This window comes from Notechis scutatus, chromosome 1, assembly GCF_049901735.1.
Source record: "Notechis scutatus isolate UNSWTSFEM ecotype Mainland chromosome 1, rNotScu1.2, whole genome shotgun sequence".
Taxonomy (NCBI): domain Eukaryota; kingdom Metazoa; phylum Chordata; class Lepidosauria; order Squamata; family Elapidae; genus Notechis; species Notechis scutatus.
The window spans coordinates 55,485,069-55,512,963 of NC_142009.1; the positions used below are offsets into that span (position 1 = coordinate 55,485,069).

The window sequence follows — 27,895 nt, forward strand, 5'->3', positions numbered from 1 at the left end:
CTCACACGCCGATGCTTTAAGCCGATCCCCCCTGCCTGACGTGCAAGATGACCCAGCACCCACGTTATCAACCTTGCAAATTGAAACAGTATCCACACCACCATTAACCGCACTAGACATTGCCCGCGAAACCAGAAGGGACAAACGTTTGGCGCGAGTTCTCAGCTGGGTGGAGAGGGGTTGGCCTGAGAGCGAGAAAAATGACCTCTTTAAACCGTTTAAAAACAGGCAAACTGAACTTTTTTTCGCAAAAGGGGTGTATCCTATGGGGAGACCGGGTGGTAATACCGGAAACATTACAGAAAACAGTTTTAGATATGCTGCATGAGGGGCACCCAGGCATTGTACGCATGAAAGCCCTGGCCAGAAGCTATGCATGGTGGCCAGGCATGGACAAACAAATTGAAACCTGGGTCGCCGCTTGCAACAGATGCCAAGGGACTCGCTCAGCTCCCCCAAAAGCTCCACTGTTAGAATGGGAGACACCCAGGGGCCCTTGGTCACGCATCCATATTGATTTTGCTGGACCAACCAAGGGGCATACCTTTTTAATCACTGTTGATGCGTACTCGAATTGGCTCGAGGTGAGCAAAATGAAAACAACCACCACGGAAGCAGTCATCAAGAAATTAAATAAACTTTTTGCCACCCATGGTCTGCCAGATGTGATAGTATCTGACAATGGGCCACAGTTTACCGCAGTGGCCTTCGAGCAATACTTGGCAGACCGTGGCATCCGACACGCATTGACATCACCAGCTCACCCGGCGGCAAATGGCAGAGCTGAACGCATGGTTCAATTTACAAAAAAAAACCTCCAAAGGATCGAACATGGCAACATTCACGAAAAAATCACCAAAATGCTTCTAATCCAACCCAATACCACCACCAACAAAAGCCCAGCGGAGTTGCTCATGGGCAGAAGACTCCGGTCACCCCTGGACCGGCTGCACCCTGCTTACACTCCAGAAAAAAACCCTGGCTCAACCAGCAAATACCGCGCCTTCAACGTAGGAGACACTGTGTTTGCTAAAAATTTCACCGGGGATCCACTATGGCTTCCTGCAAAAATCACCCAAGTCACCGGCCCTCGCTCCTACCGGCTCGAGACCACCGATGGTAGGTGCTGGAAACGCCACATTGACCAACTAAGATCCAGACTAACCACCCTTCCTCTCACAGACTCTAACCAAGAAATCGGGGGAGCCTCAAATGCAGAAAAAGAACCGGTATCTGCGCAAGCAGAACACCCCCCACACACATTAAAGAAAACCCAAACATTAAACCAACAATACTTACCAGCTGACAGGGAACCGTGGCAGACGGGTACTTCACCTGGAAGCAGCAGCCGGACAAGCTCTACCAGCCCAAGAATCCAGGCAGGAGCAACAGAGCGAGCGACTCGACCGACCCAGGTTCACCAGGTGGGAGTCGCAGCTGTAGGCCCGGCTCACCCTTTCAGGTGGTTCTATCGAGGGGTTTGAGAGCGACGCGGAGCCTGTCCAAACCTGACGACGATCAGAGACATTATGAACCGCGCAAGTCAAGTAGGCAGGTCCGAAGGCCCGCCTACTTATGTGATTATGTAACCCCGCCCCTTGGACGGAACCAAGAGGGGAGGGGTGTTCCATACTAGCAGGCTTGAAGACCTGCATTCCTATTGGTCCAGGAAAGCCGGGCCATGATTGGACGTTGTTGAACACTCCTGATTGGCTCGTATAGGGTTTGCCGCGATTGGATAAAACCAAGTGCGGCAAGCTCAAAAACCTGTAATTGGCTGCCTAGCCGCGGGCAGCTCTATAAAAAGAGCAGCCGCGGCTAGGGTTGTTGTCTCAGAATCTGGTTGCTAAATAAAGAGCTGTTGTTCACTACTCGAGCCTCATCTCTCTATGGGACCCACCGACCATACTTGACACTGAGCATAAAGAAGGAATCTACATATGATACTAACAAACCAAGGCTGGTAAATCTAGTTTATATCTTCTCTATTTTGCTAAAAGTGAAAATCAGAATCTTAGTTTGAAAATATAATCCAGGGTTATTTCCTAGAAGTTGCATCCTAGGTATATTTGTGTAGAATTGGAATCCAATAAGATTTTTGAAAGACAGACAGGATTTTACAATTCTCCCTTTCTGGACATTTTCCTTCACCTTCAATTCAGTGACTTTTTCTTTCAGCCCAATGTTGACCATTTGTCACTTTTCATGCTTCTAACTCATCTCTTAACCTGAAGAGTAAAAGCCTGTGCTTTGCAGAAAATGTTTGGGACAAAAGAAAGCCTGTGTCACCAGCCTTCTTTGATTTGGTGATTCAAGGTTGAGGCTACAATTTCCAGAAATTCCAGCCAGCATAACAGCTTGCCCACCCTCAGCATTAATATATCTTCACGATCATAAAAATAACTTGGGGGCAGTGCTTTGTCACAGCCAAGAGAGTTGAACCACTTGGATTTGAATATGCATCATCCTTTACTTTTACCACAGAGAATATTTTGAGTCCAAAATGTCTTCGTTACACATATTTCTCAATCATGATTCCACTAAAGATAGATGAAATAACCTCAGTATAACTGGAAGACAGAAGGGATCCTAAGAACGATATTCTATAGCTTCTCAGCAGTACTCAAGGCCCAAATCAAAAGAAAGAATGCTTGACGGAAAGCATTGGCAGACACCTAAGCTGGCCTCTCATTTGACAAGCTTACAAGTAGTAAAAATATGGCTTAGGGTCAGATTCTATTCTTTCCTGCATAGACTTAATGAATGGAATGCATGATGTGCTTACTAAGCAAGGGCTAGATAAACATGGAAAAAATCTAGCAGAGCTGTGTCACTGACCACTGTGGTTATATCAGCTATGTAGCTGGAAAGAGAAATTCCATTGCAATGTATCAGTTACTTTTTATATATCACTGCTAATGAACACTTCATAGCCGTTAAGTCTTCATCATTATATATCATAACAGTTTAGATGAGATCAACACATTCTTGTATAGTGTCACAAAATGTTCCAAAAGCAGTTTTACTATGGTTTTCTTTTAAAAAAAACATCTTATTTTAAAATGCTGTGTTTTTTCACCTTTGCTGCAGCCAGATGTATTGTTCCTCAACATTTTGAAACTCAGATCTCCTTTATATTGGGGAGTGGGGTGTGTTATCCAAGTCCTTCACCCCCAAACAGAGGCCTTGAGAACTATTGGTGGTAAAAGGAATCAGTTAGGCGGAATGCATTATTATGAAGGGTTTGCATTTTCTTTCCTTCCATTCCTCTTCTTGCTTTTCTCATTTCTAACTTTTCATTGAGCACAGAAAGGGGCTGCGTTAAGATGAGGTCTTCCCTTTCAGAAATCCTGCCTTCTCGACAGGGCAGAGCATGTGTTCATTGTATTAGATACAAAGACATATGAAACAGAAAAGACTATCATTTATATAAGTTTGAACATATAAGCCTACTACTATTTCTGTCTGCTCTGGCCATTGCTCTCTGAGGCATAAAAGCTTTCCCAGATACCAGCTTTGAGCAAATTCTCTTGGGATTGTAAAAATCAATTTCAGAACTCTGAGCCATTCTGCTTGGCTGCTCTGTGTAAAGCCTCATTTAGAAGCCTCTTCTTTAATTACCTGTGAGCAGGCACCTTTGCCTTTTGGTGAAAATGTCTGAGGCAGATTTGTTAGACGAGAGAGGAGGTTGTTGGTGGTGTGGTTAGGCTGTGTGAACTGAGGTTTTATGTCTGTCAAGGAGCAAGGCCTGGCTCTACTGGAAGAAAACAGCACAGTTGGAGAAACAATCCTTGGGGGAAGAAGGAATTCTTGTGTGGCAGAAGATCCTGCGGGAAATACACACAATCCAGAAATATTGTGTAATAACAATGTGCACAAATTATTTGCTGTAAAAATCACTGAAGCTGTAACCAACACTTCGTGAAAATAACTGTATGTGTGTGGATGAGTGTCTGGATAAGTGCCTATCCCTTTCCCACCTTCCCACCAGGGTCACAAAATTGAGAAGGAGTCCCTATCTAGAGTAGGGGGTCTCCAATTCCGGACCATCACGGGTATGCAACATGCCAGAAACTGAGCTATGTAAACGAGCAAAACCCCATTTCTGCATGCATGGGATGCAACATGCAAAACCACAGGTCCTACAGTCCGCAGAAAAACCTCTCTCCGCGGAACCATTCCCTGGTGCTCAAAAGGTTGGGGCATGCTGATCTAGAGCGGGTAGCCTGATGCATCTACCAGGGACACCCATAAAAAAAATGCAAGCTGTGGCCATAACTGCATAACTGCAGGCCATAAAACCTGCCACTTTGTGCATGTGTACGGGTGCTTGTAAAAAGAAGGCTTCTGTTTTGCCATTTTGAAATCAGTGGACCACCCACTAAACTACCACTTTAAGGCACCCATATTCTTTCTTTCTCATCCTCCGTTTATTTTTTTTTAACTGTAACTATGCCATACTACAAAGAGTAGAGCGTGGCAATAAATTGTGACACAAAAGAAGAAAATTCAAATTTGCTGTCTCATTACAATTTAACGATGTTTAAAATAAAATCCAGGATCCTGCAAGTACATGTTTTTGGGGTTAATTCTACTTATCAACAAGAAGGAGGAGGAGTACATGAGAGAGAAGGGTTGGGATTTTTCGTATCTCAGATATCACCCAATTTGATGTCATCTGGAGGTTGTCTGGACTTTTGCAACTAAGATGGCCTATTAGAACATGCATTTAATTTCATCTTTCGCTCCCTGTTTCTCTATATTGGTTTTTTTCTCTTTGCTTTATCTTTCATTATATTTATTCCTCTTTGAAAATTTCAGAGTAAAGTTTTAGGTCACAAGATCTTGTGGCTAGGGGGGGAAAGAGGTTTTAATCGGTTGGGGGGGGGGGGGGGTGGGGGGGGGGGGGGTTGTTTTTTTTTTTTTTTTTTTTTTTGTTTTTTTATGTGAGTTGTCTTTTGCACTGAGTTATCTTTGTGGGAATCTTAATGGCAGGAAACATGGATTCCTTTGTAATCTCTGGGCAACCTAAGACAAGTGCTCATAATATGCATATTGAAAAAGTAATTCCAATCCAGAAAGGGAGCATGGTTTGTGAAACTTCAAGAGCAATAATACTGCAGTTGAATTCTGGCAAGTGATTGAGCTGGCACAATGAGTTTACATGATTATTCTACCTACAGTCTGCCACTGATCCTAATAAAAGTTTTAAATGTAAAACTTATTTAATTTTAGCAACATGCTAAAAACAAATGTTCAGCATTTAATGAGCAATTATACATATTGGGGAAAATATATTTTTTACTCTTCTGAGTTATAATAAAGAAAGGAGTCAAATAATAAGCAGAGTAGTTGGGCTAGGGACAGTTAATAATGACTAGGAAGACCTAGAGCCATGATGGCGAACCTATGGCATACGTGCCACAGGTGGCATGCAGAGCCATTTGTGTGGGCACGCGAGACCCAGCCAAACTTACCTGCATATGCGAGTGCCTCCCAGCTGATTTTCAGCCCATTTGAGGCCATTTTTGCCCTCCCAGAGGCTCGAGGAAAACCTCTGCAGCCTTGGGAGGCCGAAAAATGGGCCTTCCGGAAATACTGGAAGTGCTGTTTTCAGTCTCTGGGGGGGGTCTCAGGAGAGGCCGTTTTTGCCCTCTCAGAGGCTCGAGGGAAGCCTCTGCAGACTCGGGAGGCCGAAAAACGGGCCTTCTGGAAATATCAGAACTGCCAAAACGGGACTGTTTTCAGCCTCCTGAGGCTGCAGAGCCTTCCCTCGAGTCTCCAGAGGGCAAAAATGGCCTCCCCCAGGCTCCAGAGGCCCTCCAGAAGCAGAAAAAGGGTTCTTCCAGTATTTCCGGTAGGCCCGTTTTTTCGCCTCACGAGGCTGCAGAGGCTTCCCAGGAGGGCGGAAACGGCCTCAAACGGGCCGAAAATCAGCTGGGAGGCATGCGCATGTGCAGTACAGGTAAGGGGGAGGGGCAGGGTGATGCGCATGCATGCACAGGGGGAGAGGCGCATTGCAACATGGGTGCTGACACACCACAACAAAAATGTTTGCCATCACTGACCTAGAGTGACCTCAGTCCCTCTCTATTACACAGGAAAGTAGCCCAATCCCTTAGGCAGTCTGAAAAGACAATATCTGTGCTTTAAGGAATTCATTCAATAAAGTAACATTTAAAGAAGTAGCACCTTTTATAAAGAGTTGACATTTTGTACACAACATTAGTAAGCAAGTAAGACTATGATGGACACAGTAAAATCTTTACCATAATGTGTAGGAGGCAGGGTGGGATTCAGCCAGTATGGACCAGTTCGGGTGAACTGGTAGTTCAGGCAATGAGTTGGCCCCTCATGTTTGGCGCTCTCACCGAACCAGTTGTTACACTGGTTGAATCCCACCATCGGCAGGAGGGATCCTCTTAGGCTCTGCAATCCTTTTACTGACAAGGGTTATCGTACTTTGGGAGGGTTCATGGAATTAAGGTGATGTCGTTGAACAGAATTTTTAAAATGGGGGGTGGGTGGTATGTTACAAATAAATTTCAGTAAAATAAATGAGTTAAACCCACTGGAATTCCAATATTCCTAAAATAAATATTAAAAGGTAGATGATATAATTCACAATTGAGTTAATTTCAAGGACATCATCTTCAGGGCTCCATACTCTGAAAAGAAAATGTAGTGAATAAAAATCCAGTTGCAATACATATTTGATGTTTATTGTGTCTTCTTACCATAAAGATATAATAAAGATTTATCTAATTTAAAAATCCAATTGGGATACAGCTGACAAAGTTCAACTGAGAACAAAAGAATTTTCCCAGAGATAGGTTTGAACTGGAGACCAGGAAAAAAATTCACTGAAATACAAATTGGTTTATTGACAATGCTGGAGGGAAAGGCAGGTCTAAATAGGGGAGGGATTACAACCCATTTATAATTAATGCAAATTGGTATATACATGTGATTGGACGCAGGCGCAAAATATTTGATTTGATATAAACAACAGCAACTTTTGCTTGAGACCATTGAGACAATCAGTGTGCAACTCTGAGGTAATGGGGCAGAACTACAAAGACAATTGGTTTTTGAAAGGCCAAAGGTCTAGTATCCATAAGCATATATTTTTTTCTGAGCTTGGTTGTTGTTTTTTTGCAGATGTTTCATTTCCCACTGATGATTTTACCTAGTTTGGGTAATGAAAGTCTGCAAGAAAAAAACCAAGCTTAGAGATCCACCAAGGATCCTTCATTTCAGCCCTGAGCTACAAATTTTCTCCTTTATAGTTTATTTCTAGGGAGTTACTTTCTTTTGCTTTCCTCTGCTCACTTCCTGTATCTTTTTTCAGCTTATTAGCATTACTTGATCTTCCAAATGTTCAATGGCTAAGCTGACAGTTATTTCCCTTATATTACTGAGGAGGATGGTTGTCTAATTTGATTCCATGTGGCTGAGCCACGGCTTTGTTTTTCCCTGAGAAAAGGTGCTTGGGTTGGAGTCTTTCAGTTTGACTCCTCTGATTCTCTTTGTCCCCCCCAAAAAACGGGAAATCTAGAAAGAACCTGGGTAGCTGTATCATTATGCAGATTGAGGCAATCTGCTTTGATGGCTGGCTATGAAGAGTGATGAATTGGGGTGAAATTACCTTCTCTTCCCAACCACTTGTTTAGAGCAGGGGTGTCAAACTCATGGCCTGTGGGACAGATGTGTCACGTGCTGGCCCCACCCCCACCCAGTTTAGTGAAGGGGGGAAAAATCCCAATATGTCACATGATGCTGCCGTGACAATGCGAGTTTGATACCCCTGATCTAGAGCATTAGCTATCCTTATATCTTGCTCTGATAGCTAGTGTGAAGAAGGTATTGAGACAACATTGTTGTTTTCTGGAGAGTCTACCATCTTCAATCTCAAGGCACCTTCAAAACAAAGCAGACAGTTTTCCCTTTCTCCACCTATTGCTTAGAGGAGCCCTTGAGAGTATTCCTGAGCTTACTGTAAATTTCTAAAGTATCCACATTCCTCACTTTGAATCATTGACTGAGAAGCAAAGGCTGAAGCAGTGTTGGTACTGGTAGATACAGGATGGAAATGCAGTCAGCACTGCAGGTGATGCTTGCAATCACCATTACATCTTAATGGCAGGTATCCTTCAGACATAATTGCAAGAGAAAGTTAGGCTCCTCATAAGTATCTCTTAAGGATGCGGTGGCTCAGTGGCTAAGACACTGAGCTTGTCAATCAGAAAGGTTGGCAGTCTGGCGGTTTGAATCCCTAGCACCACACAACGGAGTGAGCTCCTGTTACTTGTCCCAGCTTCTGCCAACCTAGCAGTTTGAAAGCATGTAAAATGCAAGTAGAAAATAGGGACCACTTTGGTGGGAAGGTAACAGTGCCTTCGGCGTTTAGTCATGCCGGCCACCTGACCACGGAGACGTCTTCAGACAGTGCTGGCTCTTCGGCTTTGTAACAGAGATGAGCACCTCCCCCTAGAGCCGGAAACGACTAGCACGTATGTGGGAGGGAAACCTTTACCTTTATCTTTAAGTATCTCTTGTTCCATCTTTTATGTACACCAGGGGTGGCAAACTCATGGCATCACGGCAGTGTCACATGACATATCCGGACTTTTCCCCCCTTCACTAAACTGGGTGGGGGCCAGCACATGACTCATCTGGCCTGTGGACTACAAGTTTTACACCCCTGGTGTGTGTGTGTGTGTACACACACACACACACACACACATTTCTCCTAGCCTTTCAGTTCTATAATTTATCACAAGTTAAGTGTAAATGTCAAACTTTATCCAAACCACTACTGAAATTAGAAGACTTGCTGGTGAAGATTCAAGGACATGGCTTTGAATTTATTATAGAGAGTAGAAAATCCATTAATGAAGAAATCCAGCAACTGTTCACATAAGAAAGAAGCCATGTGTACAGTAGAAGCAAGATTCTTTCGCCTCTTTCCCCAGCTTGTGTAATGACTGGAGAACTTCTTATTCTTAGGCAGAAGGTGTGGTTGATATCAGTGCATCGTTATTGTAACAGACAAGTCTGCTGTCTGGCCGTTTACTTTTGATCTTGTCCAATTTGGAGCATCTTCTTTCCACTTCCTTGCCTTCCTTTAGGAGTGCAGACCCAGAACAGAATATGATCCTCCTTCTACCTTCCTCTGTTTGTCATCTGAAACTGAAGAAATCTCCCTTCCCCTTCTTATCCAGCAGAATTGGGGGTAGATAAGTTCTCCAGAAAGCTGAGAGCAGCAGGCACAAATGAGATACAACAAACACAGGACATTCTAGAAGTCCGATTTGCTTTCAGGATCTTGGAACTATATAAGGAAAAACTGGATAAGAAGAACTATTTTATTGTTAAGAAACACTGTGTTTTTTTAAACTTGGCAGGGCAGTGGAAATAGTCTTTGTCTCTTGTTAGCAAGCAGAGAAACATTGATGGGATTACTGGTGTGCTGCCCAGTTACTTTGTTGCAATGTCCTTATTAGGTCTGCCTCAAGCAATCACAAGGTCTGGATCTCTGCTGTCTTACTTTATCTCATTCTGTAAGAGTGAGCAATGCTACTTTCTTTTTCACCGGGGAAGTATTTGGGGAGAGGTTGTTTAGGGGCAGGAATAGTTCCTTTGTTTTGCCAGAATGATGTAAAGTGAGGAACTGAATGAGATGTCCTGAAAATAAACTCTCTTCTTATTTTAGCCATTACAAACGGAGACCTAAGTATATGTTCATGTTCACTGTACTGGCAGCTGCAGGCAAAAAGCCAAACAGATTGACCTCTGCACTATGGTGAAAGGTCCAATAAACTTGGAATCCAACTTTTTAGACAGTTGTGCACAGGGAAGGAAAGCCGTATGCAGTCTGCAACAACCTGGGTGATGGAGACCTTCCAGACAATAAGTGTTTGTAACTTTGCTAACGTTTTTGGGAAATTGTATGGTAGTAAAAGGAGCTCTTTGGAGGATTATTTGTGTGGCTTGGGGTTCCTGGAGAAAGGAGGTGTCTTCAGGAATGGAGCAGGAAGAAGTATTAGGCAATTGATATATGCGGTAGCCCTACAAGCTATGGTAATATGGGTGTGTAAAAATGAACTGAGTTATTGTAGATGAACTCAGCCATAGGCAAAAATTCAAGCCAGCTGTCTTGATGGTAGTTTACATATGAATGAAGGTACAGTATCACTCTAGAGTGCCACCTGTCCTCTCAATCTCATTATCAGATTGAGGATGATAGGCAAGAGAAAATTGGAGTTCAACATCTAAGAGTTAGAAAGGAGTCTTCCAAAACTTAGCCATGCATTAAATGTATGTAATAGATGAGACAATTTTCTTCAGTGATAGCAAATGGGGTTAATACCCCTGTGAGATGTCTTAGGGACAGAAGGAAATCCACTACTAGAAATGTCATGAACTTGATTTTTTTTGCCAGACATCAGCAAGTAAGTTTTTTTTTCTTTGCTGTATAATTTTTTATTCATCTTTGCATACTGGCATGAAGAAATTCTATGATTTCAGGAACTGCTGGAAACTGCTGCCAACTACATGAAACAAAGGCTTGACATTTATCACTTTATGACTGAAATACCTAAACAGTCCGCTGACCTATAAACTGATTATATGTGAGTGAAATAGATTTGTTTCATGTATCTGAGTCTGTAAAGTTAGGAAGTTTCTCCTCCCCTCCTTTGGTCTATCCCAGGGTATGGTGTATCCAGATGCCAAGTTGTGGACTGTTACGTTGGGATTAAGATTAAGCTCCCTTCAATAACGCACAATTTGATTTTGTGAATAGGTGACAAAGCTCTGACAATATTAGATTATTAATAAATATTTTAGTATTATGCTCCAGAAATAATAAAGCAGTTATAAATATTGTTAGGCACATCAAAGACCTTTGATATGGGACAAAGTAGGTATCTGGATGAAATTATGAAAAGAATTGAATTTCTATCATAGTTTATTTTATGGATACACATTTTTTTCATATAAGAAAATATTATTATTCCAAACTTTTTGCTTCAACGAGAGTCAACTCATCTAAGGAGATCCTTCTCTAGCAGAAACTTTTTAGTCTTTGTTAACTTCAAGAAGACTTTCATTGAGCAGGATAATCTATCTTCTAGAGGGAAGTTGTTCCAGAGCATTTCTAGAGAGGAATGGTGAGGCCAGTTTCACAATGCTCTGGAACAACTTCCCTCTAGAAGATAGACTATCCTGCTCAATGAAAGTCTTCTGGAAGTTAACAAAGACTAAACTTTTCTGGAAGGCCTTAGGAATATGATTGCTATCAATATATAATTACTTTTTCTTGTGGATTGGAATCATTTGGGATTTTTATTTGTTCTGAGCTTGTTCTGAGCTATAATGTTGGTACTTGGGACTGTGAGTTGATTCTTCTTATGAAGGACATTATATCAGGTTATTTTTATGTTGATTTTTCATATTGTGGATGTTTATGGTTTTTATGTTACGTAAGCCACTGTGACTCAAGATTGCATGATAGTATGTGGTTGCTCTTGGTATTATTGTTATTGTTATTATTTAATGGCATTAGATTGCTCCACAAATGATAGAGTAAGCACCTAATTGAACATAAAAGTGGACTGACAGCACCTCTCATTGCCTCCTGAACAACATGGAGGAATTTGGAAATCAATATTTATCATTTATATAAATAAAAGGTCAAAAATCCTAGATAAACTCTTGCTTGTGCAAAAGTACCATGCATATGATTTCTCTTTGCTATCATCTATGGTTGTTCAGATTTCTACAGTCCAGATTTGGTAGCCTTCTACCTATGACTCAACTACTTTCATTTCAGAGATTTTATAGCAGCAGCTTCTGTAAAGGAGGAAAGACACAGAGAAGAGCCTAGAGGTGATGGGCGTTTTGCTGCTCTGGATGCTTGGTGGGTGTTTTCCCTGCCAGCTATCAACATGTTGATGTGGAAGGGTAGCAAAGCTGAAGGAATCATTCAATCATCCCTTTGTATACAACATATGTATTCAGAATACCATCAGGACACCATTGATCATTGACTTGGAACTGATGCCATAAAGGCAGCATAATGGTCAGTAAATTTAATCCAGTTTTTTTGCCATTTTTGCAGATAAATACAGTTATTAGACTGAGTATAAAAGTCTGATAACTGTATCTATCGGAAAAGTTCTGAAGCACCCAGGAAGAAACCATAGCAAGAAGTTATTTCAGAATCTGATTGCACTTGAGCAAAACCTTAAATGCATACCTTCTCACTGTCTGTCCAAGCTCAGCTGGAGCCTGTTAGTATTCATTAAAAAGCATAACTCTTCAAAGCAGGTAATCCTGGTTTATGCTTCTCCCGGCAAGGATCTCCTGGCTTTCTCACTGAAACCAGCAACATTCCTGAAGTCTGGGATTTAATTCAAGGCCAGAGACTGTGGGGGCAGGGGTTGAAGTGCTTTCTAAAATAATCCTATGGTGGAGACAGAGCTCTCCACATTTGTGCTACTGGATAGCTTAGGCTATTTAAGCCTGGGAAGAAACGGTTTCTTGTTTCTCTTCCTTTTGTGTGGAAAAACTATATCCCAGGATCCTAATATTATACTATGATTGTATCATTAATTAATAATTTTAAACTATTCTACGGAGATTCTTAGTCATCTAGGTCACATTGTCCCAAAGGTGCTTTTTTAAAAGTCAACTCTTTATTTTTCCTTCAAGATGTTTCACTTCTCATCCAAGAAACTACATTCGCTCTTTTCTCTGCCACAATATAAAATGTGTAAGTAAATAGGAGACTGATTCAACCATCAAGAAGCTAAATGAAACACTTTTTAAAAAATATAAATATCAACATTATATACCCCATAGTATTTTACAGCACTCTCTGGCAGGTTTACAATGTCAGCATATTATCCCCAACAATCTGGGTCCTCATTTTAATGATCTCAGAAGGATGAAAAAATGAGTCAATCTTGAGTCCATCAGGATTGAACTCTAGGATATGGGCAGAATTTGCCTGCCATTCTAATTGCTACATCACAATAGTTCCTTAAAGCAGTGGTCACCAACCAGTGGGCCAGGGACCACTAGTGGTTTTGATGGTTCGTAGAGAAATGTCACCTCCAAAGCACCACCTAAAGTAATTAATCCAGGCTGTGCAGGAACACAAGGCTGCGCAGCCCACATGGCTTGCGGGAACACAAGGCTTGCATCACTTGCATTGCAAACAACATGAGGTAGTGAGGGGAGGGGGGAAAGGGTGGAGGAGGGGAACTTGCCCCACTCACCCCATGCACCTGGCCTGGCTGCTTCTTTCCACTTCTTTCTTCTTCTGCTTTTGGCTGCATGCAAGGAAAGCAGCAAAAGTCTGTCTTTGTCTCCCCCAAACTCTGCCAGAAATGAGTCTTTGGGACCCTGCAAGGCATCCTGCTCCAAGAGGCTGCACTGGCACAACAAGTCTCACAAAGACTCGTTTCTGGCGGAGTTTGGGGGAGAGAAAGAAAGACTTCTGCTGCTTATGCTGCTTTCCTTGCATGAAGCCAAAAGTCTCTCTCTCTCTCTCCCTCTCCCCCCTGCTCCCCCTGAGAACGGAGCTGGAGACGGTATCCTGTGATCCCAAATAAAGGATGATCAATCGGTAGGAAAACAGGGTGGGGAATTTTCTTGCAGAGTTTTTTGGGGATTTTCCCAGGGTCTCTGGTCCACAGGATTTAAAATTATGAGTTTGGTGGTCCCTGAGGTCCAAAAGGTTGGCGACCCCTGCCTTAAAGGAGTATGTTTTCCCCCTTTTCTTTGACAATATATATTTATATCTTCTTGTTTTTTTTTTCTAGTTTCATTGCCATTTTAAAAGCAATAAGACTGCATAAATAATTAAAAAACCCTCCTCTCTCACAATGCATCCATTGTTTTATTTGCTTCTGGTTCCCTCTAGTGTTCAACCTTCAAAATCCCACCTTATCATTTTGTTTTTCTTCCCAATACAAAAACATGGGTAGTTTCCCACAGGAAGGATTTTTTTAAAATTTAAACCATTTATATTAAATCCTTCTGGATCCTTAGTCCATTTATAATGTTCTAAAACATAAAATTCCAATCATCCCGTTGCAGCTAATTCCAAAAATTCATTTTTATACATCTTTAAACTCATACTTAAAATTTCTGTCATAAAGGACTGAAGGAGTGAATACCATAAAAGCCTGCCATTCCAAAGGGTCTCAATATTTAAAAAGCATCACCACCACCACCACCAGCACCACCACCACCATCATCACTCAAAGTTGTTAAGAAATGAGACTGACTGTTGAGTCCTGAAAGATCACATTACCACTATGAGCTCAGATAGAATCCCCTGAATCCCAGCCACTATACTTATTAGCTCATCACGAAAACATCAATTCCTTGTAGTTTACTTATGGGCAATCTCAAAATCTCTCCTTTCTCTGATCCATATCCTGCATTCAGCCAATAATTTCAATTGTAATGTTGTCCCTGTTTTTCAAGGACATCTTCAATTCATCATGCCCTCGCCAGAAATCCCTTGCCGAAAGGAAATTCCTGATTTCCTTTCAATTATAATGTATTTTGGCTAGGAACATCTCTCATTGATGAGGAACACCTTTCAGAAAGCACCTTTTCATTGTTTAACCTGACATGTAAAGTGTTCTGGTTTTAAAAAAAAGACTAGAGATGCCTTAAGACAGGGGTATCAAGCTGGCGTCCCATGGGCTGGAAGTGTCACGCACAGGCCACACCCACCCCAGCTCTGTGGAGGGGAAAAACATCATGAAATGTCATGTGATGAAAAAAAGTAATGCAGTGAGTTTGACACCCGTGTCTTAAGACATATTTTTATTATGTGATCCCCTTATTTCATTTACAGAATAATTCAGATAATGCCTCCATCACTTCTGTCTGATCACAGAAGTTGTGTTAGAGATGGAAAAACAGAATAGCTACCTAATTAAGTAGCTATTGGTACCCACCACACTCTTTAAAAACCCTTTAATTAGGACTGGTTAGATGTTGCACACAAATATTTTCTAACTTAACAGTGCAGTGCAAATACTGAACTGGGATTGTATCTGTTTAAAGTCCATACCAGATATATTAAATATAAGCAGGATAAAATAGCCAAGTTGACTTAAAAATAATTTGTAATCCTTTATTTTATACTGATGTATAGCAACCATACAGCATGAAAGTGAAATTAAAATTATTCATATCATCATAAAATTAGATTTCAGGCTGAAAACAATATAAGGAAACAGTGCCAGAGACCTGTTCCTTGAAAGAATTCAGTGGAGATTGCTTCTAATTAACTGTTCAGAGGTTTGCAAATGAGAAGGCTGTTATCAGTTGCAATATTAAAGCTTGTTTTATTTATTTATTTATTATTTATTTATTTAGTATGGGAACCTATGCAATTTTAAATGTTGGCATTTATTTCAAAAGATTGTTTGACATGATATACTTTTTACTTTCTTGTTTTGGTTTAAGTTCTCTTTTAGCTGCCTGAAATTGGAAGGCTGATTATCCTTGAGCTTTTATTTACTTAGTGTGTTGCATTTCTGTTGGCCAATACACAATAAAAGACATTGTGTTGCTCATTTCTTCTCAAATATCTGCCTTGCTAAATCTTTTCTCCTCTAACATGTTTCACACAGATGAGCTTAATTGGATTCAGCTTCTCCCACGATAATCACAGCTACAGTGTTTGTGCTGCAGAAACTCCAAATGAACCAATGTATAAACCTCAGTACAGTCTTTGTCTGGATTTGAAGACAAGAAGAAGGCAACCAGGCCAAGAGTTCTACATTCTAACATTTCCTGACTTTGAATAATCTGTTTTTAAAAGTATGTTAACCCTTTAAGAGATCAAGGTGCAAGTCTCTTCTAACTTGGTAGCTCCAGAAGGGTTGGAACTACAACTTCCAGAGTTGCAGTCAATATTGAAGACAAACATCAGCCTTTTTGTTTGCCAACTAGCCTTAGCCTGTTAGTGATGGGATTTTTAACTCTTAAGTACTGGATCTTAAAAAGAAAAGAAAAGATATTAACATCTTAAAGTTGGTGTTTTCTATATATCCTTTTAGATATGTTCAGTAATTGTCATCTTTCAATAAACATTATCAACAGAGATTAACAGTAGGCAAAACAAATGTTTTACCTGTATAGTTTCCTGCTGGCTCAAGGACAGGCGGGCAGTACTTTGAATGAGTACTGATGAAGGGCCTCAAAAACAGGTTTTAGGTATTAGAGTCATATACGTAAGTCTCTTTGATGTTTATAGGATTTTTTTGAAAACGCAAAACAATTTATAAGCCAACTAAAAGTGTAGATGTCCCATATTTCAACATACAATTCACATGTTGGAGTCTTTGGTGCTCCCTGTTTGCTTATGATATTTCATTACCCAATTAGGATACATCATCAGTGCTAGTGAGTGCAGAGTTTGGTCCTTATTTATATAACCTGACAAATATGTATAGATTCATCCATAGTTTCTACTGGGAAACACTGCGCATCCTACACCAAACTAAATCCAAAAACTCTAGAGAATTCTTGGATGCTTAGCATTCAGACAAGTAAGCCATCAAGAAAAACATAGAGATAAATCACATTTACATGCAAATCAAAAGAGATAGTAAAAAAAGTTAAGAAGGAAACAAAAAGACCAAAACACATCCTCTTTGGCAATCAATAGCCAGATAAGCAAGGTTTAACACCAGACAAACAATCAAGCAGAAAACAAAATGCTAATCAAGGAACAACCAAGGAGAAAATCAGATTTCCACCAACATCAGCAGGGCAAGTTAGTATATAAAAACAGGGAATAAACCCTACACCTACTAGCACTGATGATGTCCCCTAATCGGGTAATGAAATGTCTGCAACCAGGCTAAAAGAGCACAAGGACTTCATGGTTTAATCCTGAACTATATACTTTCTCTTCTATTGAAATTAGATGTTGGAAATATAAAACCGTACATGCCCTGCTTTTCTTAACTGGCACTTGAAAAATGCTATATCAAGTATTAACACAGAAACACAGGGAGCTGCAATATTGTGAGGAAAACCGTTCGTCTAAGAACCTCCAATTTCACTGACTGATGGCATCTCTTCTGTTTTAGATAAGAGTATTTCTAACATTAAAGCTAGTCTTGCAAATATTTAGAAAGAAGTGTTCTGCCATACATCAAAAAACATTTCTCTGCAAACTAATAAAAGAACTTTGCTGAGGAAAAAATGAAGCAAAATAGCTGTGCAGCATCAATACACAGAGAGAGCTTACAAGGCTATGAGCCTGGAAGATGTAGCTACTTTATTGCTTTATTTCCCATATCTGGAGATACTGAGGAAAGAACACCAGATCTTAGGCAAGCTGAGCTTGTTACTAGTGTTCTTAATAAAGATACTGTATAATCAAATTGTTCTATTTATTTTTGTTACATGGTATTTTATTGTCAATAACATGTTATCTATCCCCTATACAGGAATTGAAGTACATCAGAACTGTAATATATGTTAATTCTTGAGCAGAAATATAAAAAAACGATGTTCATGATTTCTTAATCAGTTCCATAGGCCCCTCATCACTGCTAACTCTACAGAAGGTTCACCCTCCTCTTGACTTTGATCAATTTTCTTGTATTTTAGACCTTGGAAATATATATTCAGTTACCAGCAGCTTCTGCTACTCATATGGTAAAAACATCCCTCTTGCATTATTATGTTTTTCTTTTTAGCTTCCCTCAATCCCCTTTGCACCGTTAGGACTTTGCTGTTGCTAAGCTTATGTGATCTTGGCTTTCTTCCAACATAGGTAATTATATCCTGGCTGATCTAAAAATTCCTCCTCTTGTTTCATATGGAAAAGCAGATCTGTCCTCAGTGGTTGCTGGCTATCCATAAATGATAGAATACTCTTCCTTCCAGCATCCCAAAAGATGATATAAATTTCAAGGCTGGATAAATAAAGGTTTTGTGAAAGAAAAAAAATGAACAGCACAACAGTTTGTAAGGAAAAATAATTTTCTATGTACAAATGAAGAGAGGGAGGGAGGGAGGGAGGGAGGGAAGGAGGAATTCTATACCTGAAATTCAGAGACTATTGCTGATTTTTAGCTCAAAGCATGTTGTTTCTTCATGCAAGGTGAAAAGTTACAGATGACCGCTCATGAGAAGAGTGGCTGATTAATTTATTGACCAGCCCAAGAGTAATTCTTTACCTCTTGGAGCAAGTTACTTTGCTTAGAAACTTTACTGGTTTTACAAGGAAAAATGCATTCAGTGTTTGGAATCCTTGATATTACCAATAGATAGTCTAATTGCCTATACCAGAGGCAGAGAAGTCAGTAGGATCTAATTTCTTCTTCTTCTTTTTTTTGAATTTTTTTTTTGGGTTTTCACAAAAACAAAATACAAATAAAACATCTTTTTTGAAAATAGCATGGTCCCAGGTTATCACTTCTTCATACAGACACAAAACTCAATTTCATGCTCATTTTTATATTCTATTCTATATCTTATTACCATTTTATATTTTCTACATAATTTTTCCCCTCTTTTAATTTTCTCAACTTTGTTTTAATTATCTCAATTCAAATCATTATATTTATACTTTTGTCTGTCCTGTTACAATTTCACATTATCTTTTCTTATTAAGCAAATTTTTCCCTGTAGTTACCAATTAGAGTATGATACCTTTATATCCTTTAATTTTATCCATTCAAGCTCTTATTTAAGCTTCAATGTATAGCTTTAAAATTATAGCATTCAATATAATACATAACTTCCAATCGAATTCTGCTTGGTACATTCTTAAAATAGACACTATATTCTTAAAAAGAAAAAATTATATATATATGTAAATAAAACACATTCCATTCCAATTCATTTCTATCATTAATATGCATTAAAATCTTAACATTTCTTTTCAATTGAATATCATACTTCCTTGGGAACGCTTATAAACTTTCCATAGTTAATTCTTTTTTTCCCATATTTCTCACTTATATTTTTATAAATCATTACTAATAATTAAAAATGTTCCCTTTTAATTCTCTCAATCATTTTAATTCATTTATTTTTTAACAAACATCTCACTGCATTACAATAAATATTTTATCCATCATCATATTTTCTAAAGTTATTTCTATTTGTAATATAACAAAGCTATCTTATGTACCTTTGCAGAATCCCTTTTACAATTAAATTTTCACCCATTATCTCTAAACAAACATGGTTACAATCCTTATATCTTTTCCCTGTTTCTCCATTTCTTGTTTCTGTCTTTTACAACTTCTTTTCCTTGCCTTCTTCCCCCTCTTCTTCTCCCTCACCTTTTTACCTGTCTCTCTACTTCTAACTCTCTCATCTGTAATCCCCTCTTCTGTTGCTTTCTAATATTATACTTATCTTTCAAATTGTTCTTTTTGGTTGTTTTTTCTAATCTTAAACCTTTCACTCTCTTTCCCCCCTTTTCTTTTTTCCCCCCACTTAAAATTATTTGATCATTAAAGATGGCTTCTTCTTTGTCCCAATCTTCTTGTTCTGCAAGTGTTTCTTGTTGCTTCTCATAGTTCCAGATCTCCATTTCTAAGAATTGAAACACGAAGCCAAAAGAACTTCTCCCTTCTTGTGCATCTTCTTTCCATTTTTTAAGTTCTGTTTTCAGTTCTTCTAAGAGTGATACCATTTTAAAAACTTTCAAGCAACCACCCAGTTAATTTTAGTCATCTAGATGCAAAAACCAAAAATCACCAAGTAATCCAAATAATCCAAGGCTGTTTCTACTTGCTTCTTTTTTTCTACTTTCTCTTCCTAGGGTTCTATTATTTTGTTACCAAGTTTCCATTAAAATGTATCTTTGAGGAATCTTGTTAAAATTTCACTGTAAGTTCCTTTTAATTACAGTTCCATTCCTTAATTTCAGGCATTTTTCCAGATCCTGCCCTTCTATTCTTTTTTTTTTTTTCCTCCTTTCCAGCTTTTAAAAACTTTTAAATGTCCAGAAATCTTTATTGTCCCTTTGACTTTTATTTTCAGCTTAGATGCCTATTAATGTCAAAGTGGATTTTTTTTTTCAGTTTCTTGCTTAAGTCTCTTAGCTGTCAGTATAAGAAAGGGAAGGAAAAAAACCTAGTCCTTTCCCTTTCCTCTCTCCTTCTCAGCTTCAAAATCTTCTTTGGGAACAATGTTGTTAAGTTTTAATTCCAGGGTACCTTATTTGTTGCTTTTGCTGTTTGACCCAGTCAACCAAAACTTTCTCTTATCTTCCTCCTGCACATTCTTTTCCGGTTGAATTCTTCTTTGTGGTGGCCATTTCTGACCACCGCTACAACCTCCTTCGGGAAAGGGAGTAATGGCCAGTTGGGGAGGAGAGATGCGGCTCTCCTCAACCCTGCAGGCAGTTTCCCCCCTCTTCACCACCTCTACGGGGTGGCTTAGCCCTGAAACCAGCCGGCTCGGGGCGCTCCAGCAGCGAGCATGGATCGAAGCCTCGGAGAGACGAGGTTTCGGTCTGTCACCGAAGAAGCTCAAACCGGAAGTCAGTGGGATCTAATTTCTGACCCATCGGAACATCTCTATGGAGCTATCATCTTTATCAAGCCACATTTATGGATTAAATTGGATTAGATAAGTTGTTGTATTAGTTCCTGATTACGTATCTTGACTATCTAGAACTGGGGTGTCAAACTCCCAGCCCACAGGCTGGATGCGTCACATGTTGGCCACGTCCACATCTGGCTAAGCAAAGGGGGGGGAAGTCCCAATACATCATGTGATGCAATCGTGATGACGTGAGTTTGACACCCCTGATCTAGAGTCTTAGAGTCAGCCCAAACAGTGAGATGGGTAGTATATAAATTTAATAAATAAATAATGATTTTAAAAATGTTCTTATGTACTTCAAAATTTCCCAAGAACCTGAACATTAGGTCAAGACGTTTTTATATTAGTTATGATACTATGAAATATTCTCAAGAGGAAAAAAATTCATAAAAGTGCTTTTTAAAAAAAGTATAAAGTATAATATATGGTTATAACTATTAATTGTTACAATTCTCTAGATATTTATCTAAGGTAAGTATTATTCAAGCGTGTATATATTTACTTCTAATATAAAACTATCATTCTTTTTAATCTACCTTATTTTATATAAATGAGTTCCATATTTCATTATATTTGTCCATACAAAGTTATGTCAATAGGCAAGCTGCTGATAGGTGGCAAGTATAATCAGGTTTTCAATTCTTTGAATAAATGGGGCCATACATTTATCTTTCCAATATTAGTTTTTGGCCCTAGTAAAGGCACAGAGAATCCATTTACTCTGTCCAGTTGTCAGATTCCATGTAATAGGTATGTAATTCAAGAGAATAATATCCTCTGAAAAAATTAGCTTTTTGCTGCAACAAAAGCTAATTTTTTCAAAGGATAATATTTTCTTTAATGATATACCCACGATTCTTAAAAAATGGGAGTAAACCAAGAAAGGTTACAATGCTTTGCAGACTACTGATAATAAGCAGGATTTTCCCTTCAAATAGGCAGAAATTGTGGTTGTCTACAAATATCTGCCTTTGAAAGGTGGGACATGAAAACTAAAAACCGTTAGAGAAAACCAGCCTTCTCCAGAATTGCATTGCAAGTTCCAGCTCTCCCTTTTTTAATCCAGATACTACAATCACCTTCTAGTTCTAGAATCTAGACTGTCTAGAACCTCCAGTTCTGTATTGCGTACCATACCATTAGTATGAAACAACAGATGAAAGGAAATATAATATACAGCAGAGTTTGGATTCTTGATACCACAGGTGGTGGGGTGGGGACCTTACATCAGCTGAGAAGTCTATGGGCCAGAAGAGAGATCCTGAAGAAAACCAATGGCATCATGTTTAATTTCTTAGTTCTATCAGAACTCCCCAAATTAAGGCCACAGAAAAGCGGAAGGGGCACTGTGAAGAGAGGAGTAAAGTTATGGTGATACCATCTTACTCAAGAAATGATCAGGGTGAGGAATCTGGTATTTCAGATACCAAGAAACCAAGCCCCAGTAATAGGACTAAAATGCCAGAAACAGGTTCCACTATACCTGACTTTGAAACTGAAGTTTCAGATCTGGAATTAGAGCCAAGGCCTTGAAGCCCCCTTGGTGAGAATGTATAAGATAGGGGTAGAGGGACAGAAACAATTCTGGTTAAAAAAAAAAAAAAGGAGGTGCCTCTAAGGAAGACTGATGATGACAAAATTTATTTATTTTTATTTTTATTTATTTTTATTTATTTATTTGATTTGCCAATTGTTTACAAGATAATAAGTATAAGTGTATACATAGTTGTGAATACATGAAATGGGTACATATAAGAAAAATAAAAGAATAAGAGAAACAATAGGACAGGGACGGTAGGCACGTTGGTGCGCTTATGCACGCCCCTACAGACCTCTTAGGAAAGGGGTGAGGTCAATAGTAGACAGTCTCAGGTTAAAGTTTTTGGGGTTTGGGGAAGAGACTACAGAGTCGGGTAGAGTATTCCAGACATTGACCACTCTATTGCTGAAGTCGTATTTCCTGCAATCAAGTTTGGTGCGGTTAACTTTGAGTTTGTATCTATTGTGTGCTCTTGCTCTGTTATGGTTGAAGCTGAAGTATTCATTGACAGGTAGGACATTGCAATGTATGATTTTATAAATGTATGATTTTAAAATCAAGGCTCCAAACCTTCAGTTGCACTTATGTGAGGAATACAGGAGATGGATATATTTAAGACTTTTTAGAAAGCTTATGCCTCACAGAAACTTTGTATTAGTGACAACCAATTGTTGGTGCTAAGGATCTCTTGTTTGATTTCAGTGATTCCTTGAACTTCTCAGTTGGACTTGTTTACCACAGCTTGCATCCTTAGAACCTTGATGATGAACAACCTTTTGGAATTCTTGATAGTGTTTCTGCCTAACTTTGTAAAATTGATTTATGGACTGATTTGTAGTTTTACCACCCCACTCAGCTAATATGTGAATTGTATATTCACTCTGTTTAACTTCCCAGTAGCATCTTATTAAGCTGTGAAACCAGGCAGGGGAATTGTTAGGCAGTAATGTGATCAGTTCACCAGAATTCCTGGTTTGTCCACCACAAGATACAGGCTACAGCCACTTTAGAATTGTACTAGAAATTCAGGAGAGAGAAAGAACATTTGTATAAAATACCAAAATTATCTCTGTCTCTCTCCAAATGCCTAAGAGAATAGAGGTGAAAGAAATCTTCAGTTCTGTGGCCCAGGTTTTGATTATAATACACCAAGATGATCTTGTCTTCCTCAGTCAAACCATGGATGAGAGATCTTATTATTTGGGACTCTCTCAATGTAACTCATACTTTCTGACAGTGGATATTGTGAGATACACTCACTTGGTTTGCGTAATGTCAAGGATTGTTTAACCATGGTTTACTGAATAATAATTGGTTTGCATCATAGTAAGCTACTAACCATGGTTTACAAATCCCATATGTGAGGCACACATTGCATTAAGCCAAAACTAGACAAAGCATCTTATTGTTTATGGCCATGGTTGGTTTCATAGGTTATATCAGATTTTTAACCAGAATTAGTTGAACAGATGTGATGTCTGACATGTAATGCTAAGCCACTGTAATAATTTAGCAAAATACTATCATAGTTTTATATCAACAAACCATATTATTGCTTAGCATTATATATAAATTGGACTCTTGCCCTGAATTTAAAGATAATGTACAGATATCATAACTAATATCATCCATAGTTTCCTCCATGAATGTTTCTAAATTCCCCTTTACTACATTCTATAGTAAATCCTATGTTTTAATTTTGCACTCTGCCAAAGAATAGTTTCTGATTTAGAGGAAATTTATTACAGCTGCTATAGGAACAAAAGAGTTAATCCACAATCCTAATGCTGATCTTCCCCCTTGCTTTGGGTTTATTTGGCATTATACCTAGTATGACATAATTTTGTCATATAATATTATACTATCCTTTGGATTGCTGTGTTTCTATTTGTGTATAATAGAGGGTTTTCAGTTCTGTATGGTTGTGTTTTAGTTTTTTTTAGCTCTTCTGGGCCCATAGGCAAAAAGTGGGGTACAAATAATAGATTAGACTAATTAAAGAGCTGAACTATGTCATTGCTTAAATTGCTTAAATTACAGGCTGGAGAGGATATTAAACCTTCTAATTTTTTAGAAAGGTCCTGCAGCAACAGGCAAAATAATTTGGCTAAAACTGCAGAACCCCAGCCAACATAGCAAATGATAGCAGTGATGGGAATTGTTGTCCAAGACTTCTCCAGCAGATATGATTTATATATTTTCTTCAGTTTTCATCTTCTACCTCTCCTATGACTTTTTTCCTAAACGTTTTCACTCACTATATTATTCATATGTTTTAATATTAAAATCTTTACCTCCTAAACCAGACCATGCAGTGCTGAGAAAAGTCTAGGAGACACAGCAAGGACAGAAGGAAATGAGGTAATACTGAAGAGTAGGAGTCCTGTTTCAGAGAACTGATCACAATGGGATACCATATAATCAAAAGAATTTGCAGAATAAGTCCAGGCAGACTTGCATTTTGTTTGCTCTTGAGGATCACTAATTGATATTGGGCCAGCTATGATTTCCTTGCATAAGCTATATTCGAAAGCTTTGTGGAGACAAAATAGAGTGGCCAGAGGACTACATATACACTGCTCAAAAAAATAAAGGGAACACAAAAATAAGACATCCTAGATCTGAATGAATGAAATATTCTTATTAAATACTTTGTTCATTACATAGTTGAATGTGCTGACAACAAAATCACACAAAAATTATCAATGGAAATCAAATATAGCAACCTATGGAGGTCTAGATTTGGAGTTACACTCCAAATTAAAGTGGAAAAAAAAACACTACAGGCTGATCCAACTTTGATGTAATGTCCTTAAAACAAGTCAAAATGAGGCTCAGTAGTGTGTGTGGCCTCCACGTGCCTGTATGACCTCCCTACAACACCTGGGCATGCTCCTGATGAGGTGGCAGATGGTCTCCTGAGGGATCTCCTCCCACACCTAGACTAAAGCATCCCCCAACTCATGGACAGTCTGTGGTGCAACGTGGCATTGGTGGATGGAGCGAGACATGATGTCCCAGATGTGCTCAATTGGATTCAGGTCTGGGGAACAGGCGGGCCAGTCCATAGCATCAATGCCTTCATCTTGCAGGAACTGCTGACACACTCCAGCCACATGAGGTCTAGCATTGTCTTGCATTAGGAGGAACCCAGGGCCAACCGCACCAGCATATGGTCTCACAAGGGGTCTGAGGATCTCATCTCGGTACCTAATAGCGGTCAGGCTACCTCTGGCGAGCACATGGAGGGCTGTGCAGCCCCCTAAAGAAATGCCACCCCGCACCATTACTGACCCACTGCCAAACCAGTCATGCTGGAGGATGTTGCAGGCAGCAGAACATTCTCCACGGTGTCTCCAGACCCTGTCATGTCTGTCACATGTGCTCAGTGTGAACCTGCTTTCATCTGTGAAGAGCACAGGGCGCCAGTGGTGAATTTGCCAATCTTGGTGTTCTCTGGCAAATGCCAAACATCTTGCACAGTGTTGGGCTGTAAGCACAACCCCCACCTGTGGACGTCGGGCCCTCATACCACCCTCATGGAGTCTGTTTCTGACCGTTTGAGCAGCCACATGCACATTTGTGGCCCACTGGAGGTCATTTTGCAGGGCTCTGGCAGTGCTCCTCCTGTCCCTCCTTGCACAAAGGCGGAGGTAGCGGTCCTGATGCTGGGTTGTTGCCTTCCTACAGCCTTCTCCACGTCTCGTGATGTACTGGCCTGTCTCCTGGTAGCGCCTCTGTGCTCTGGACACTACGCTGACATACACAGCAAACCTTCTTGCCACAGCTCGCATTGATGTGCCATCCTGGATGAGCTGCACTATCTGAGCCACTTGTGTGGGCTGTAGACTCCATCTCATGCTACCACTAGAGTGAAAGCACTGCCAACATTCAAAAGTGACCAAACCATCAGCCAGAAAGCATAGGAACTGAGAAGTGGTCTGTGGTCACCACCTGCAGAACCACTCCTTTATTGGGGATGTCTTGCTAACTGCCTCTGCTTTCCACTTGTTGTCTATTTCATTTGCACAACAGCATGTGAAATTGATTGTCAATCAGTGTTGCTACCTAAGTGGACAGTTTGATTTCACAGAAGTGTGATTGACTTGGGGTTACATTGTGTTGTTTAATTGTTCCCTTTATTTTTTGAGCAGTGTACGTTGAGCTCCTTACCGAGAGATGAGCTATAAATATCATAGCATTAATTTAATTAGAAGACAAAAGGATCTATTCTGGATTATGTATACAGTTTATATCTACTGCCTTCTGAAAAGGGAAATGCATAGGCCAGCCCAGAGGCACAAATATTTGCTGCCAGACATGGGTGGCAAAAATCCAGATAAGCCCTAGATGGCAGCAAACAATTTGGGTGGGGGGGGGAGACATGGTTGTCTGGACTTTTTTTTTAGCCCTGGACATTTTTTGGATGCCCACTTTACATTCCTCCCCTAAAAGATCAGCACTGCATTTTCCGTGTTCAAAACCTAGTAGCTCTATCTATCATCTTTTTCTTAAACTAATAAAACCAAACTTTAAAACTTCATTGCGATCTTTAACCAGTGCAGTCTTAAACTGCTGTACTTCTGCAGGGTTGAAAATCAATGAAGCGTTCCAGGCTCATATGTTCATTAATGGAGATGCAATAATTACAAAGAATAGAATTGTTAAATGTTACACATTTTTTCTGTCTTCTATTGCTAGGATTGAATCATACCCTAAGCCAGTGGTCCCCAACCTTTTTTGTACCAGGGACCAGTTTCACGCAGAAACACTTTTTCAAGGACCGGTGGGGGGAGGAGTCCGAGTTTGATGGTTTGCTTGCAGACGTTTCATTACCTGACTAGGTAACATCTGATGTTGTTACCTAGTTGGGTAATAAAACGTCTGCCAGCAAACCACCAAGTTCAGGGAGCGCCAATGCCTCCTCATTGCAACCCTGAGCGACAGATATTCTCTTCTATTGGGACATTTAAAACGGAGGGTTTCAGCTGCAGATTCAGCAACTGCTGAGGAGCGCCTTCAAAACTGAGCGCTGGGCGGTGGCGGCCCACGGCTGTGTCCGCGGCTCAGGACAAGTCCCTGCAGGACGGCTGAGAAGCCCCTCCTCTCGGCCCTGCCTTCCTCAGCCCCATCCCTCAGGTGTCTCCCTCCCTCCCTCAGCCTCATCCCTCAGGTGTCTGCCTTGTTCCTCTCTCAGTCGCTCTCTCACTCCTCCACCAGCCCAGGAAGAAACTGCTTCAAAGAAGCCGGCAGGGTGGCTTTTCCTGTTGGCGCAGCTCCTCGAAGCGCCCGTTCACCCCCCCCTCGCCACCCATGGTTCAATCCAGTGCTCCGTTCTGCCTGCCTGCCTGCCTGCCTGCCTTAGTTTCTGGTTGTTTCGAGCAGCTTCGCTGAGTAAAAGAGGCGAATAGTTATTATTCTCAGCCGAAGCTGCTCTGAAACAACCAGAAACGAAGGCAGGCAAGCAGGCAGGCAGGCAACGGAGCACTGGATTGAACCGTGGGCGGCGGGGTGGGGTGAACGGGCGCTTCAAGGAGCTGCGCCGACAGGAAAAGCCACTCTGCCGGCTTCTTTGAAGCAGTTTCTTCCTGGGCTGGTGGAGGAGCGAGAGAGCGACTGAGAGAGGAACGAGGTGGGAGGAAACCGAAGCCACTGAGTCAGAGTAGGACAGGCTTTGGTTGCTTCCTCCCTCCCCTTCTTTCATTTGTGTCCTTGATCCCTGATCCCAGCAGCATCCAC

General features: G+C 40.2%; 1 long non-coding RNA gene across 1 annotated transcript; it reads left to right on the top strand.

The window, feature by feature from the left end:
* The first annotated feature begins 9,854 nt into the window (after nt 1-9,854).
* Nucleotides 9,855-17,423, top strand: LOC148132810 (uncharacterized). Its single transcript, XR_015749421.1, has 3 exons — nt 9,855-9,918; nt 11,837-12,085; nt 15,666-17,423. It is a non-coding gene; the product is annotated as an uncharacterized LOC148132810 (long non-coding RNA).
* The last annotated feature ends 10,472 nt before the right edge of the window (nt 17,424-27,895 follow it).